Below are 12071 nucleotides of genomic sequence, written 5' to 3'. Positions count from 1 at the left end.
CAAAACACATATAGAACATGAAGAAGGACGAGGAGACGCAACACAAAGGATTCTTACACAAAAACGAGAACGTAGGGCAAAGACCTCTAAGTGTGAACGATGCAAAGTCAGTGAGAACGGAACGATTATCGAAACAGACATTGGCGGAGGAGATAAAGTGAGAAGCTCCAAAATAAAATAAAATGTAGTGAGATACACCTATAAAATAGTACATTTAAATATCAAGATATAATTTCAAATACGTATAGTGAGTAAAGAATAAAGGAATACGACATACATGGCATGATAATTGAACATATTTGAGCACAAGTCTTCTAATAATCTTTGCATTCTAATAATTGAACAAGAATACCAATGACCAAATACTCAGAAATTATTTCATAGTTGTGGCAAGAGCGAACAAAAACAAAGTCAATGAGTTGAAAGAAGGGGACATGCCCAACATGTTGAAATGTCAAATGGATAATAGAAAAGGAACATTGTCATTTAATGTTAATAAAAGTAATTATTAACAAGAGGCAGACATTTCCTTTTCAAGTATTGTGTAAACAAAATGTGGATTATTCAACTTGTAATCCATAGTAAAACTGACAACAAAAAGTGACGCAAGCATGCCTGGCATGATCAAGAGCAAGTAAACACAGATTATTTTTTTTATATATAATTGGGTAATGCTAATGTTACAAAAATATAGAAGTCAAAATTGGCATTAATCGAGACTGAAGACATTGTAGTTCATGATTTGCATAACTCAGACGCTGTTTTATGATCTTGCAAGATACTGAAACATGTGAGGGATATGACATGCATGGGATGATAAATTAACGTAATCAAACAGGTCCTTTATGTATTCTGAGAAACAATCAGGAATACCAAATTCACAGTAATTATTTTAAAGATGTGGCAAGAGTGAACAAAAAGTAAGGAGTTCACCATGGACCCATCCACGCAGGATCATCCATTGCTACGAGGGAGGGGGGGGGGGGGCGCTGAGACAATGCTAAGCAAAAACAGAAAAATCCCCCGTGGATGGGACCATGGAGTTATAACGAAATTGAAGGAGAGGTCATGCCCAGCATGTTCAAACACCAAATGGATAATATTAAAGGAATATTGCCATTTGGTGAAACAGCCATTGGAAATTATCACTAAGTGCAGACATTACCATAATCAAGCATTTTTTTAAACAAGGTGTTGATTATTCAATTGGAAAACGATAGTATAATAGACGAATAATGAGGCAGCATGCTTGACATGGTCAAGAGCAAATAACAAAGATCTTTCTTTACTCATAAAATTGGGTAATGTTAATGTTACAAGAATAAAAGAGTAAGTCAAGCATGGCATTAATCGAAACTGAAGACATTTGTAGTAAATGATTTGTTTATCTTTGGCGATCTTATATGATCTTGCAAGATACTAAACATGTGAGGAATGGCATGCGAGGCATGATAAGTGAACATAATTGTTTAAGCACAAGTCCTTTTTGTATTCTGATAAACAATCAGGAATACCAAACACCAAATTCTCAGTAATTATTTTATAGATGTGGCAAGAGCTAACAAAAAGTTAGGACTTAACGAATTGAAAGAAGGGGTCATGTCCGACATGTTCAAATACCTAATAGATAATATAAAAGGAAGATTGCCATTTGGTGAAGCAGCCATTGGAAGTTATCACAAAGGGCAGACAATTACCATAATCAAGCATTTTTTTAAACAAAGTGTTAATTATTCAATTGGAAATCGATGGTAAAATAGACGAATAATGAGGCAGCATGCTTGACATGGTCAAGAGCTAATGACACAGATCTTCTCTCAAACAATTGGGTATTGTTAAAGTTACAAGAATAAAGAAGTCAAGTATGACATTAATCGAAACTGAAGACATTTGTAATTAATGATTTGCATATCTTTGGCGCTCTTTTATGATCTTGCAAGATACTAAAATATGTGAGGGATATGGCATGCGAGGCATGATAAGTGAATATAATTATTAAGCACAAGTCCTTTTTGTATTCTGACAATCAGGAATACCAAACACCAAATTCTCAGTAATTATTTTATAGGTGCGGCGAGAGCGAACTAAAGGTTGGCAGTGAACGAATTGAAAGAAGGATCATGCCCAAATGTTTAAACACAAATAGATAATAGAAATAAATGCCATTCTGGTAAAACCAGTCATTAGAAGCTAATATCAAAAAAGGGTGGACATTACGATAGAAATAAAACAAGATGTCGATTATTCAACTTGAGATCTATAGTAGAACAGACAAATAGTGATGCGAGCATGTTTTGCAAGCATGGCCACGGGCTCACAACTAAACACAGATATTTACTTATTCTCTAATTAGGTAATGTAGATATTGCAAGGGCGAACAAGGAATGTTAAATAATGATGCAAGCATGCTTGGCATGATCAAGAGCTACTGAACACAGGACTTAAACTAATTTTTAAAATTGGGTAAAAATTGGTATTGCATATGAAGGTGAGGAAAAAAAAATTAAGAATTAACGAAACAAAAACAGTGATTTCAAATTACTAAAAGGGCATGCATGATAGAATCAACTTTCAAGAGAAGGTGAAAATTATATTTCGGCCACATGAAGAGGAACTTATGTAAATAACTAGAGTAGATCACTAGATAATACAGATAGATGAATAATAGATGCATGAAGATATTCATCCGTTTGAGGCAATGATATTTGAACGTTCAATAATATGATGCTAAATACTAAAATAAAAGAATGTAAGCATGATGTGAACAAATTCATTATGTTAATTAGGACAAAATAATAGGGTAGCGATATAAAATTTGTGATACCAGCCAGGATATGATTAGCATAGCGAGAAATGGTCAATAAAAGGGTGTTGAAATAAGATAAGAATTAAAAAGAAAATAAAATAATAAAAACTTAATCAAGCATTGTAATGAGTAATAACAGTTACAAATAACGTTACCATTTAGATGATATTGGTGGAAAAACTAAATAAAATGAAATAAAAAGGGCGTGCATGACATGACAGAGGAACATACATGAATTTGTCAATGTTGCTTACCTCTAAATGTACATGTACCAGTCCCATAACTTACTATGGCTATTAGAGCTATGCACAAAATCTAATCTAAATGTAAAAGGGAAAATGAAATAAGTGTTCATGGAGATAATTAACAAAATACAAAAAAAACCCCAATAAAAATGGCACTAATTACCTACTGAAAAGGGTCAAACAATTCAGGATCCAGTAATAATGAGAAAATGCTGTTGTATTCATTAGCTACTCAGAATAATGCATGCTTGTATGAAAGTGTACAAAAGCCAGCACATTATTACCTATCCATTTGAGGAATTATTGTAAATTTGTATATAAAAAAGATAATACAAAACTAATAAAGAGAATAATGTATGCATGGTATAAGGTGCTTCATAATGCCCGTTAGACAAAAGATTAAGGTACCAATATATAATTTGTGATGCCGGACAGGATATAATTAGCGAAGCAAATAATGGTGAAGAAAAGGGTGTTGTAATAAAAATAAGGATTAAAACAAAATAAATAGCCATGCATTGTAATAGTAATAATAATAATTAATAAGCAGTTACTGTACCATTAAACAACATTACCATTTGGATGATATTGGTGAAAGAAAAAAAAAATGAATAAATAAATCTGATGAAATAAAGGAAGTATGCATGACATGGCCAGAGGAACATACTAGTACATTAAATCGTCAATATTACTTACATGTAGCTGTAAAGTATCAGTCTACATAACCTACTATGGCTTTCTGGACTAAGCACAAAATCTTATCTAAAAATAAAAGGGGAAATGCAATAATATATTCATTAAAGCAGACATAAAATTCCAATGAATTGCAAAACGAAAAAACATTAATTATTGGAAAGGGTCAAACAATCTAGAATCCAGTAAGAATAAATAAATAAAGAAAAGCAGTTGTATTGACTAGCGAAACATGTACTGAAATCATAGCAGTAGAGGTTTTACAATTTACCAGTCAACATAACCTGCTATAGCTTTCAGAGCAATGCCTAATAGGGAAATAATGTGTTTATTTCAGAAAACAAAATTCTAGCAATTATGCATGAAAAAAAAAAATCAATCATTACTGGAAAGAGCCAAACAATCTAGGATCCTGTAATAATGAGAGGAAATGCAGTTGTATTGACAGTTTTATACATGTAGGTAAACATGTATAGTAATCATGACAACATAAATTTTTAGAATTTGTTTAAATTTCGGCTGACATGATTACTCAAGTTTCAAATCATAATGAAGGGGTCATTATTCTCATCTTAATGGATGAAAAATGGGACAAGTTTAATTTCATTATTAGAATAGCTCCATCATAAAACCTGTCCAATCGGTTATCAAGTCAAAATCAATAGCGATAGCAAAGTTTTCTCTCATTTTGATGAAGAAAAACTAAAAAAATAATTGTATTTCATATGATTAGCATAGCAAATAATGGTGAATAAAAGGGTGTTGTAATAAATTAAAAATAAGGTTTAAAACAAATTAAATAGCCATGCATTGTAATAACAGTTACTGTACCATTAAACAACATCACCATTTGGATGATATTGAAGAGAAAATAGATAAATAAATATGATGAAATAAAGGAAGCATGCATGACATGACCAGAGGAACATACATTAAATAGTCAATATTACTTACATGTAACTGTAAACTACCAGTCTACATAACCTACTATGGCTTTCTGGACTAAGCACAAAATCTTTATCTAAATATAAAAGGGGAAATGCAATAATGTATTCATTAAAGACATAAAATTCCAATAATTTGTAAAATGAAATGACATTAATTATTGGAGAGGGTCAAACGAAACTAGAATTCAGTAAAAATAAAGAAATGCAGTTGTATTGACAAGCTAAACATGTACTATAATCATAGCAATAGAGGTTATTGTTTCAATATATCAGTCAACATAACCTACTATGTCTTTCAGTGCTATGCCAAATAAGTATAGTCAAATTGTAAAAGGGAAATAATGTATTCATTTCAGAAAACATAAAATTCCAATTGTTATGCATGAAAAAAAAATGACATTAATTATTACTGGAAAGGGTCAAACAGTATAGGATCCAGTAATAATGAGAGAAAATGCAGTTGTATTGACTGTATTACATAGTCGTAGTAATCATGACAATATAAATTGTTTGAATTTGTTTCAATTATGGCTTACATGATTACATCAAGTTTCAATTCATAATGAAGAGGTCATTATACTCATCTTAATGGATGAAAAAAAGGACAAGTAATTTCATTATTAGAATAGGTCCATCATAAAACCTCTCCAATCAGTGTACCAAGTCAAAATCGTATCCATGATCAGCTGAATAGTGTTAGCATAGTTTTCTCTCATTTTGATGAAGAAAAAATAGAATAATTGTATGTCAATTTGCTTCGATTTGCTTCATTTCATTCTGGTTTGATTCACGTCAATAATTTGTGATGCCAACAAGGAAATGATTAGCATAGCAAATAGTGGTGAAAAAAGGTGTCGTACATAATAAATAAGGATTAAGACAGGATAGTCATGCATTGTAATGATAAACGACAGTTACTGTACCATTAAATAACATTACCATTTGGATGATATTGGTGAAAAAAATAAAATTGAAATAAAGGAAGCATGCATGACATGACTAGAGGAACATACATTCAATAGTCAATGTTACTTACATGTAGCTGTAAAGTACCAGTCTACGTAACCTACTATGGCTTTCTGGACTAAGCACAACATCTTAATCTAAATATAAAGGGGAAATGCAATAATGTATTCATTGATGACATAAAATTACCAACAATTTGTAAAATGAAATGACATTAATTATTGGAAAGGGTCAAACAATCTAGAATCCAGTAAAAATAAAGAAATGCAGTTGTATTGACAAGCTAAACATGTACTATAATCATAGCAATAGAGGTTATTGTTTCAATTTACCAGTCAACAAAACCTATGGTGATTCAGGGCTATGCCCAAAAGTCTAGTCAAATTGTAAAAGGAAATAATGTAGGCCTATTCTTTTAAGAAAACATAAAATTCAAATTATTATGCATGAAAAATGAAAATGACATCAATTATTACTTGAAAGGGTTGTGCAATCTAGGATCCAACAATCTAGGATCCAGTAATAATGAGAGAAAATGCAGTTGTTTTAACTGAATTACATGTAGTAATCATGACAATATAAATCGTTTAAATTTGTTTTAATTTTGGCTTACATAATCACTCAAGTTTCAATTCATAATGAAGGGGTCATTTTAATGGATGAAAATGGGATAATTAATTATTTAGCAATTATCCAAATGGGGATAGAACATGATGGGGTATATAATACCTGTATAGAAGATGGATCAGGCCTACTCCATTCGTCCTTGCAAAGTTATGGGGATTGAATTTGACTCGGTCTCCAATGATATTCAAAATTCCATAGTCATGATGTTGCATGTGATAAGTAAATCTACTCAGTCCAAGTTGACCACTGTGAAGAAGGTGCATTAGGGTTTTTAGTCTGCAGCAGTACTTTGGTTCCTTGAATCCTTATCCTGGTTTTCAATTGCTTGGTTCTGCGAATGTTATATGCAACTGATGCTAGATGACCACGCTCGCGTTTCATAGATGGGGGGTAGGTCAGTACGGACGGTTACACGGTCGCCATCCCTACGGTTGCCGTCAGTAGCCCGGGGTTGCCTTGGCTGCTCGAAGGCGCGAAGAATTCGGTCCCGGTCGTAAATCTATGCAAAACAGATCAGAAGCTTCGGGGGCCGGTGTTCCGCTGGCTCCGTTGTGGGTCCTCTTCGTAGGTAGACGATGAGCATTGATGATTTGAATTTGGTCTGCCTCTTCAACGGGAATTTCCAGTAACTTGCCCAATGCAAAAGATGTGGTCTTGTAAATATCCTCATTGGTTTGTTTGGGAATGCCGTAGAACAACAATTTTTTGTTGTTTTTTTTGTGGTGTATTTCATAGGTTCAGTAGCTTGTCGTCGAAATCAGCTCTAACTTTGGCGATAAAACGTTCTATACCAGGTAGTTTATCCGCTTCTACGGTAGATATTCTCGCTGAAGTATCCGTTGAAGAAATTTCAAGGTCATGTACAGCGGAATTCACCATCCTGATGTCTGATTTAACAGCATTAAGATCCGAAATTACGTGATCCAATTTGATATCAAATTCACGCTGGAAATCCGTGAACATTTTCCGCATTTCAAGTAGCAAGTAGTCATCTTTAGGGTCCTTAGGCGTGTAGGGGTCTGAAGCGGGAGTAGAAGTAGGAGGGTCAGCTTGATGGGCTGCCATGGCTCCGGGGGGTACGGCTGTAGGCAGGTTGGCCACCTTCTTGGAAACAGTTACGGGAACTGGCGAAGGTGTTTTGGCACGTTGATTACCACGGCTAGAGTCCTTTTGGGTGGAAGGTTTTTCTCAAATTATAGTCACAACTATTCGAAGAATTCTGCATTTTGCAAATAAAATGTAGTATTATGTAGAATATATGTTCAAACTTGCAGTCAGAATTAGAAGTCAAAAGGCATCTCTCCAAGTTTCAATTCATGATGAAGGGGTCATTTTAATGGATGAAAATGGGATATTTAATTATTTAGCAATTATCCAAATGGGGATAGAACATGATGGGGTATATAATACCTGTATAGAAGATGGATCAGGCCTACTCCATTCGTTCTTGCAAAGTTATGGGGGTTGAATTTGACTCGGTCTCCAATGACATTCAAAATTCATGATATGCATAGGCGGATCCAGCTTTTGGCGAAAGGGGGGGGGGCGCACTGCCGAGCGGCGCACATATTTTTGCACTTCACCGGCGCCATAAAAGAAAATGTTGAAAAAGAAAAAGGGGTAATGCCTGACCCTGTCAAAACACGCACACGCACACACACACACTCACACACACACACATGCATATATATATATATATATATATATATATATATATATATATATATATGACTCATATCATATAGATATACATGACTCATGAGATAGAGACACATATTTCACCGACAAATTAATGCGAGCGCGAAGCGCGAGCTGAAATTATACTGACCTGAAAACAGGAAAAAGGTGCCTGTTTAGGACTGTTTGTAGTAACTCATGAGGAGGATACATATCTCACTACACAGATAATGCGAGTGCCGAGGGCGAGCTGAACTTTACTTATATTCTGATCAGAAAGCTTGATATTCTAAGCATTCTTGGTACCAATGATTAAGATGGGTATCTAAATAAAAAATGCGAGCGCGAAGCGCGAGCTTAAAATTTTGATATTTCGATCTGAAAACATTACAGTTTTAAATTAATGTACGTTTTAAAAAGAACAAGATTACATCCAACAAAAGATTATTGCAAATCGAAGCGGGAGTTCTTTTGAGGTTCAGAACTAAAAACGGGACATTCTATTCACCTATTTAATCATGAAAAGTATGGGGTTTTGCTACAGAAATGATGCGAGCGCGAAGCGCGAGCTGAAAATTTTTATGTTCCAATCTGATAATTTGAGCACGATTTTTAATAAAGAACGAGTTGCGTAGCTCAATCTCGTTTGCTGATTTCTGTGTAACATTACCATCTTATTGTTTTTGCACATGCGGAATTATTGGGGGAGGGCAAAACGATCATTCTTGGCCGCGGCGCCGATCTAGATTTGGTTAGCAATAGGCCCTTCTTCATTATTCTACCGGCGCTTATTTATTGAAATCAGGGGACGCTGATCATTCTTGACCGGCGCCGATTTAAATTTAGGTGGCGCCGGTTAAGACAAAGGCAGCGCCGATTTGTCTTGACCGGCGCCGATTTAAACAAGTAGTACTGATTATTTTTACCGACGTTACGTAAGATTCAGGCAGCGGCAATCCATAATCGACTGGCGCCGATCTAGAACCAGGAGGCGCCGATTATTCTTGACTGGCGCCGATTTTTAACCAGGTGGTGCTGATTATTCTTGACTAGCCCCGATTTAGATATAGGTGGCGCTGATTATCCTTGATCGGCGCCGGTTAAGAACTCAGGCAGCGCCGATTTTTCTTTACCGGCGCCGATTTATAACCAGATGACGCCGATTGTTCTTGTCCAGCGTCGATTTAGATTTAGGTGGCGCTAATTATCCTTGATCGGCGCCGGTTAAGACTCTGGCAGTGCCGATTTTTCTTGACTGGCGCCGATTTATAACTAAATAGCGCTGATTATTCTTGTCCGGCGCCGATTTAGATTAAGGTGGCGCTGATTATTCTTGATTGGCGCCAGTTATATGCAGGCAGCATACTGCTACCGGCGAAGTTGTTGGGAAAAGGGTAGTTAAAAGAAAAAATAAGGAAGATGATATGATTACGCTTTGCTGGGGGTAGTCTTTCCTTTACTGTTGCTAATGTTATATCAGTGTATAATTTTTTTTAAGCAGCACCTTTTCCCTTTCTTTCCTTTATTTTTAATTTTTCAAGCGGCGCCTTTTCTTTCTTTTACTTTTTTTTATTTTCTTTATTTTGAGCGGCGCCTTCGGCGCCACTCAAATATTAGGGGGGGGGGGGGGGCGCGCACCCTGCGCACCCCCCCTGGATCCGCCGATGATATGATCCATGTCTCGAGATATATTTGGGGGACAACCTCCTAACGCCAAGGAAGGAGTACAAATATCTTGGTACTATTTTCGACTCTAGGCTAACATGGAGACCCCACATACATGAAGTAGTTCAAAGATGTAAAAAGAGAATTAACATTTTGAAATGCTTATGCCAATTTCTGTGGTAATGTTGGAGAACTACTCCACGTATACCGGGCAATTATTTGGTCACTCATGGATTATTCATGTGAGGCTTATGACTCTGCAACCACAAATGTTAAAAATATTCTTAACTCCTGCCAATATCAGGCACTCGCCATATGCGCGGGAGCAAAAAGGGGCACTTCCCTTCGAACTCTTCAAGTAGAACTTGGAGAAATGCCCCTAGATATACGACGTGAAATGCTGAGCGTAAGACTCAAGACACGCATAGATAGTATACTAAATCATCCATTGAAACAAGATCTTCAAGACTGTTGGCAGTTTCAGTTTTACTCTGACAAGAACACGAGGAAGCCGTTCGGGGAAAGAATATCGAAATTACCCCAACCTCTCCAATATGAAATTGAATATATGTACTCATATACTTTTATACCTTATTGGCATTACCGGTCACCTATAATATCCACGGAGATATCCGATTATATATCGAAAAGTGACAATTTAACATTCCAGAAACAAACAAGTCTTGAATTAATACACAAGAAGTGGTATAACTTCTTACAAATCTTCACTGATGGTTCGAAGTCTCCTGAAACAGGAAAAGCAGCAGCAGCATTTCACGTACCCTATAACAAAGATATACATTCAATGAGACTCCAAGATAATACATCGTCTTATAGATCAGAGCTTGCAGCGATTATACTAGCATTAAATTGGTTGAACCAATTACCTGGCCTTTATACAGGAGCGGTCGTATTTTATGATTCACTCAGCGCACTAGAGGCAATTAAAACTAAAAAAGAAACTTTGTGAATGAAATTTTGTTAATGTATACACAATTGTATAATAAAGGAATAACAGTGTATTTTGAATGGATCCCAGGTCATTGTGATATCAGGAACAATGAGGTGGTGGATATCGCAGCCAAACAAGGTTTACGGCACAGCCAAATTGATGTAAATAACAAAATTAGTAAGCATGAATCAAACTGCATTCTTAAAACGTACTTCACACAAATATAGCAAAAAATGGGATGAAACACTATCACCTTTGAAGGACATTCAAAAATCAGTTTCGAAAACTTTCAAATTTGTTCTAAACCAGAGATATAGCACATCTATTTTACATTGTCTCCGAATAAACAATATTGATCTTAACGAGAATAGACGGCTTGTCAACAATCATGAAACAGGTCTATGCTCATTCTGTGCTGTGCCGGAAACAACTCTCCACTATCTCACAAAATGTCCAGAATACTCACAAGAAAGGGAAAGGCTCTTACTTGAAATAAATGAAAGCGAATTGGATATAAAGAGACTTCTCAATTCAGGAGAGTACTCGCATCAAAAAGCTTTGGTATCCTTCGTAAGAAGGACCCAAAGATTCACATAGTATATTCGAGTCATTATTGTTAATTGAAATAATTGAACGTTGTATTAGTTCCATTCATATATGAATATTGATGTGTTTATTGAGTCTTATAAACCCATGTTGGAAAATATATATATATATATAATTATATACGTATGAATGCATTACATATATGTCTTCCGTATGATCTTATTAATTTGTAAATATTTGATATATTGAACAAACTATGAGATGTGAAAATTAACCCAATGCACGATAACTGCACAAGACTCAGAACGTTTGTTTTGTCTCGAACCTAACCATTTGTATTAACAAAGAGCTATTTTGAAACTCGGTTGAAGGAGATCATTTCGTCAACAGACATCACACAGCCTTGACTGGTATTGGGGGGGGGGGGGCTAAGGCTACGCATGCGCATCATGCAGTAGCTGAGAAACCTGATCAATGTACCGATCCGGGCTTGGCCAGAAAATACATCTGAAGTGGTTAAGTGATTTGTGATGACAGTCTGTTGTGAATCTCCAAAATTGCGCGAATAATGCAGCGCCGTACCTGACTTTTACTGAATTGATTTAAGTACAGAAAAATTTATAAATAAAATTACCGCAAATTATGCTGGCGCAAATATTCACTACTGAATGACACGCGCCGTATAAGCTAAAACAACAACAACAACAACTTATTCCACAAGAATAAGAATATGACCAAGTCTTATGTTCTTTAGATTGTTTAAATTATTTTTAAATGACTGGGTCTGGAATAAAGACAACGCTCTAAACATGTGCTTTTCTACATGCATGGTCTTAATTTGGAGGATTGTTGGTTCTTAGATTCGTTGTTGGGGGTTGGGTTTTATTGATTTTTTATTCTTGAAATAATTGTGCCTGGAGGAAAGTCGATCTTCGACAATTGGTCTT

General features: G+C 35.4%; 1 long non-coding RNA gene across 1 annotated transcript; it reads right to left on the bottom strand.

Annotated features, from left to right (window-relative positions):
• Window positions 1–3019: 3019 nt before the first annotated feature.
• On the bottom strand, window positions 3020–7787 carry LOC121408772. The gene is made up of 5 exons (XR_005969086.1): window positions 7695–7787; window positions 5728–5794; window positions 4699–4765; window positions 3748–3813; window positions 3020–3126 (listed from the first exon to the last, which is right to left on the bottom strand). It is a non-coding gene; the product is annotated as an uncharacterized LOC121408772 (long non-coding RNA).
• Between the last annotated feature and the right edge of the window lie 4284 nt (window positions 7788–12071).

The sequence above is a fragment of the Lytechinus variegatus genome, chromosome 1 (assembly GCF_018143015.1).
Source record: "Lytechinus variegatus isolate NC3 chromosome 1, Lvar_3.0, whole genome shotgun sequence".
Classification (NCBI taxonomy): domain Eukaryota; kingdom Metazoa; phylum Echinodermata; class Echinoidea; order Temnopleuroida; family Toxopneustidae; genus Lytechinus; species Lytechinus variegatus.
Note: the sequence above shows the minus strand (reverse complement) of the source record. Positions and strands in the feature narration are given on the sequence as shown.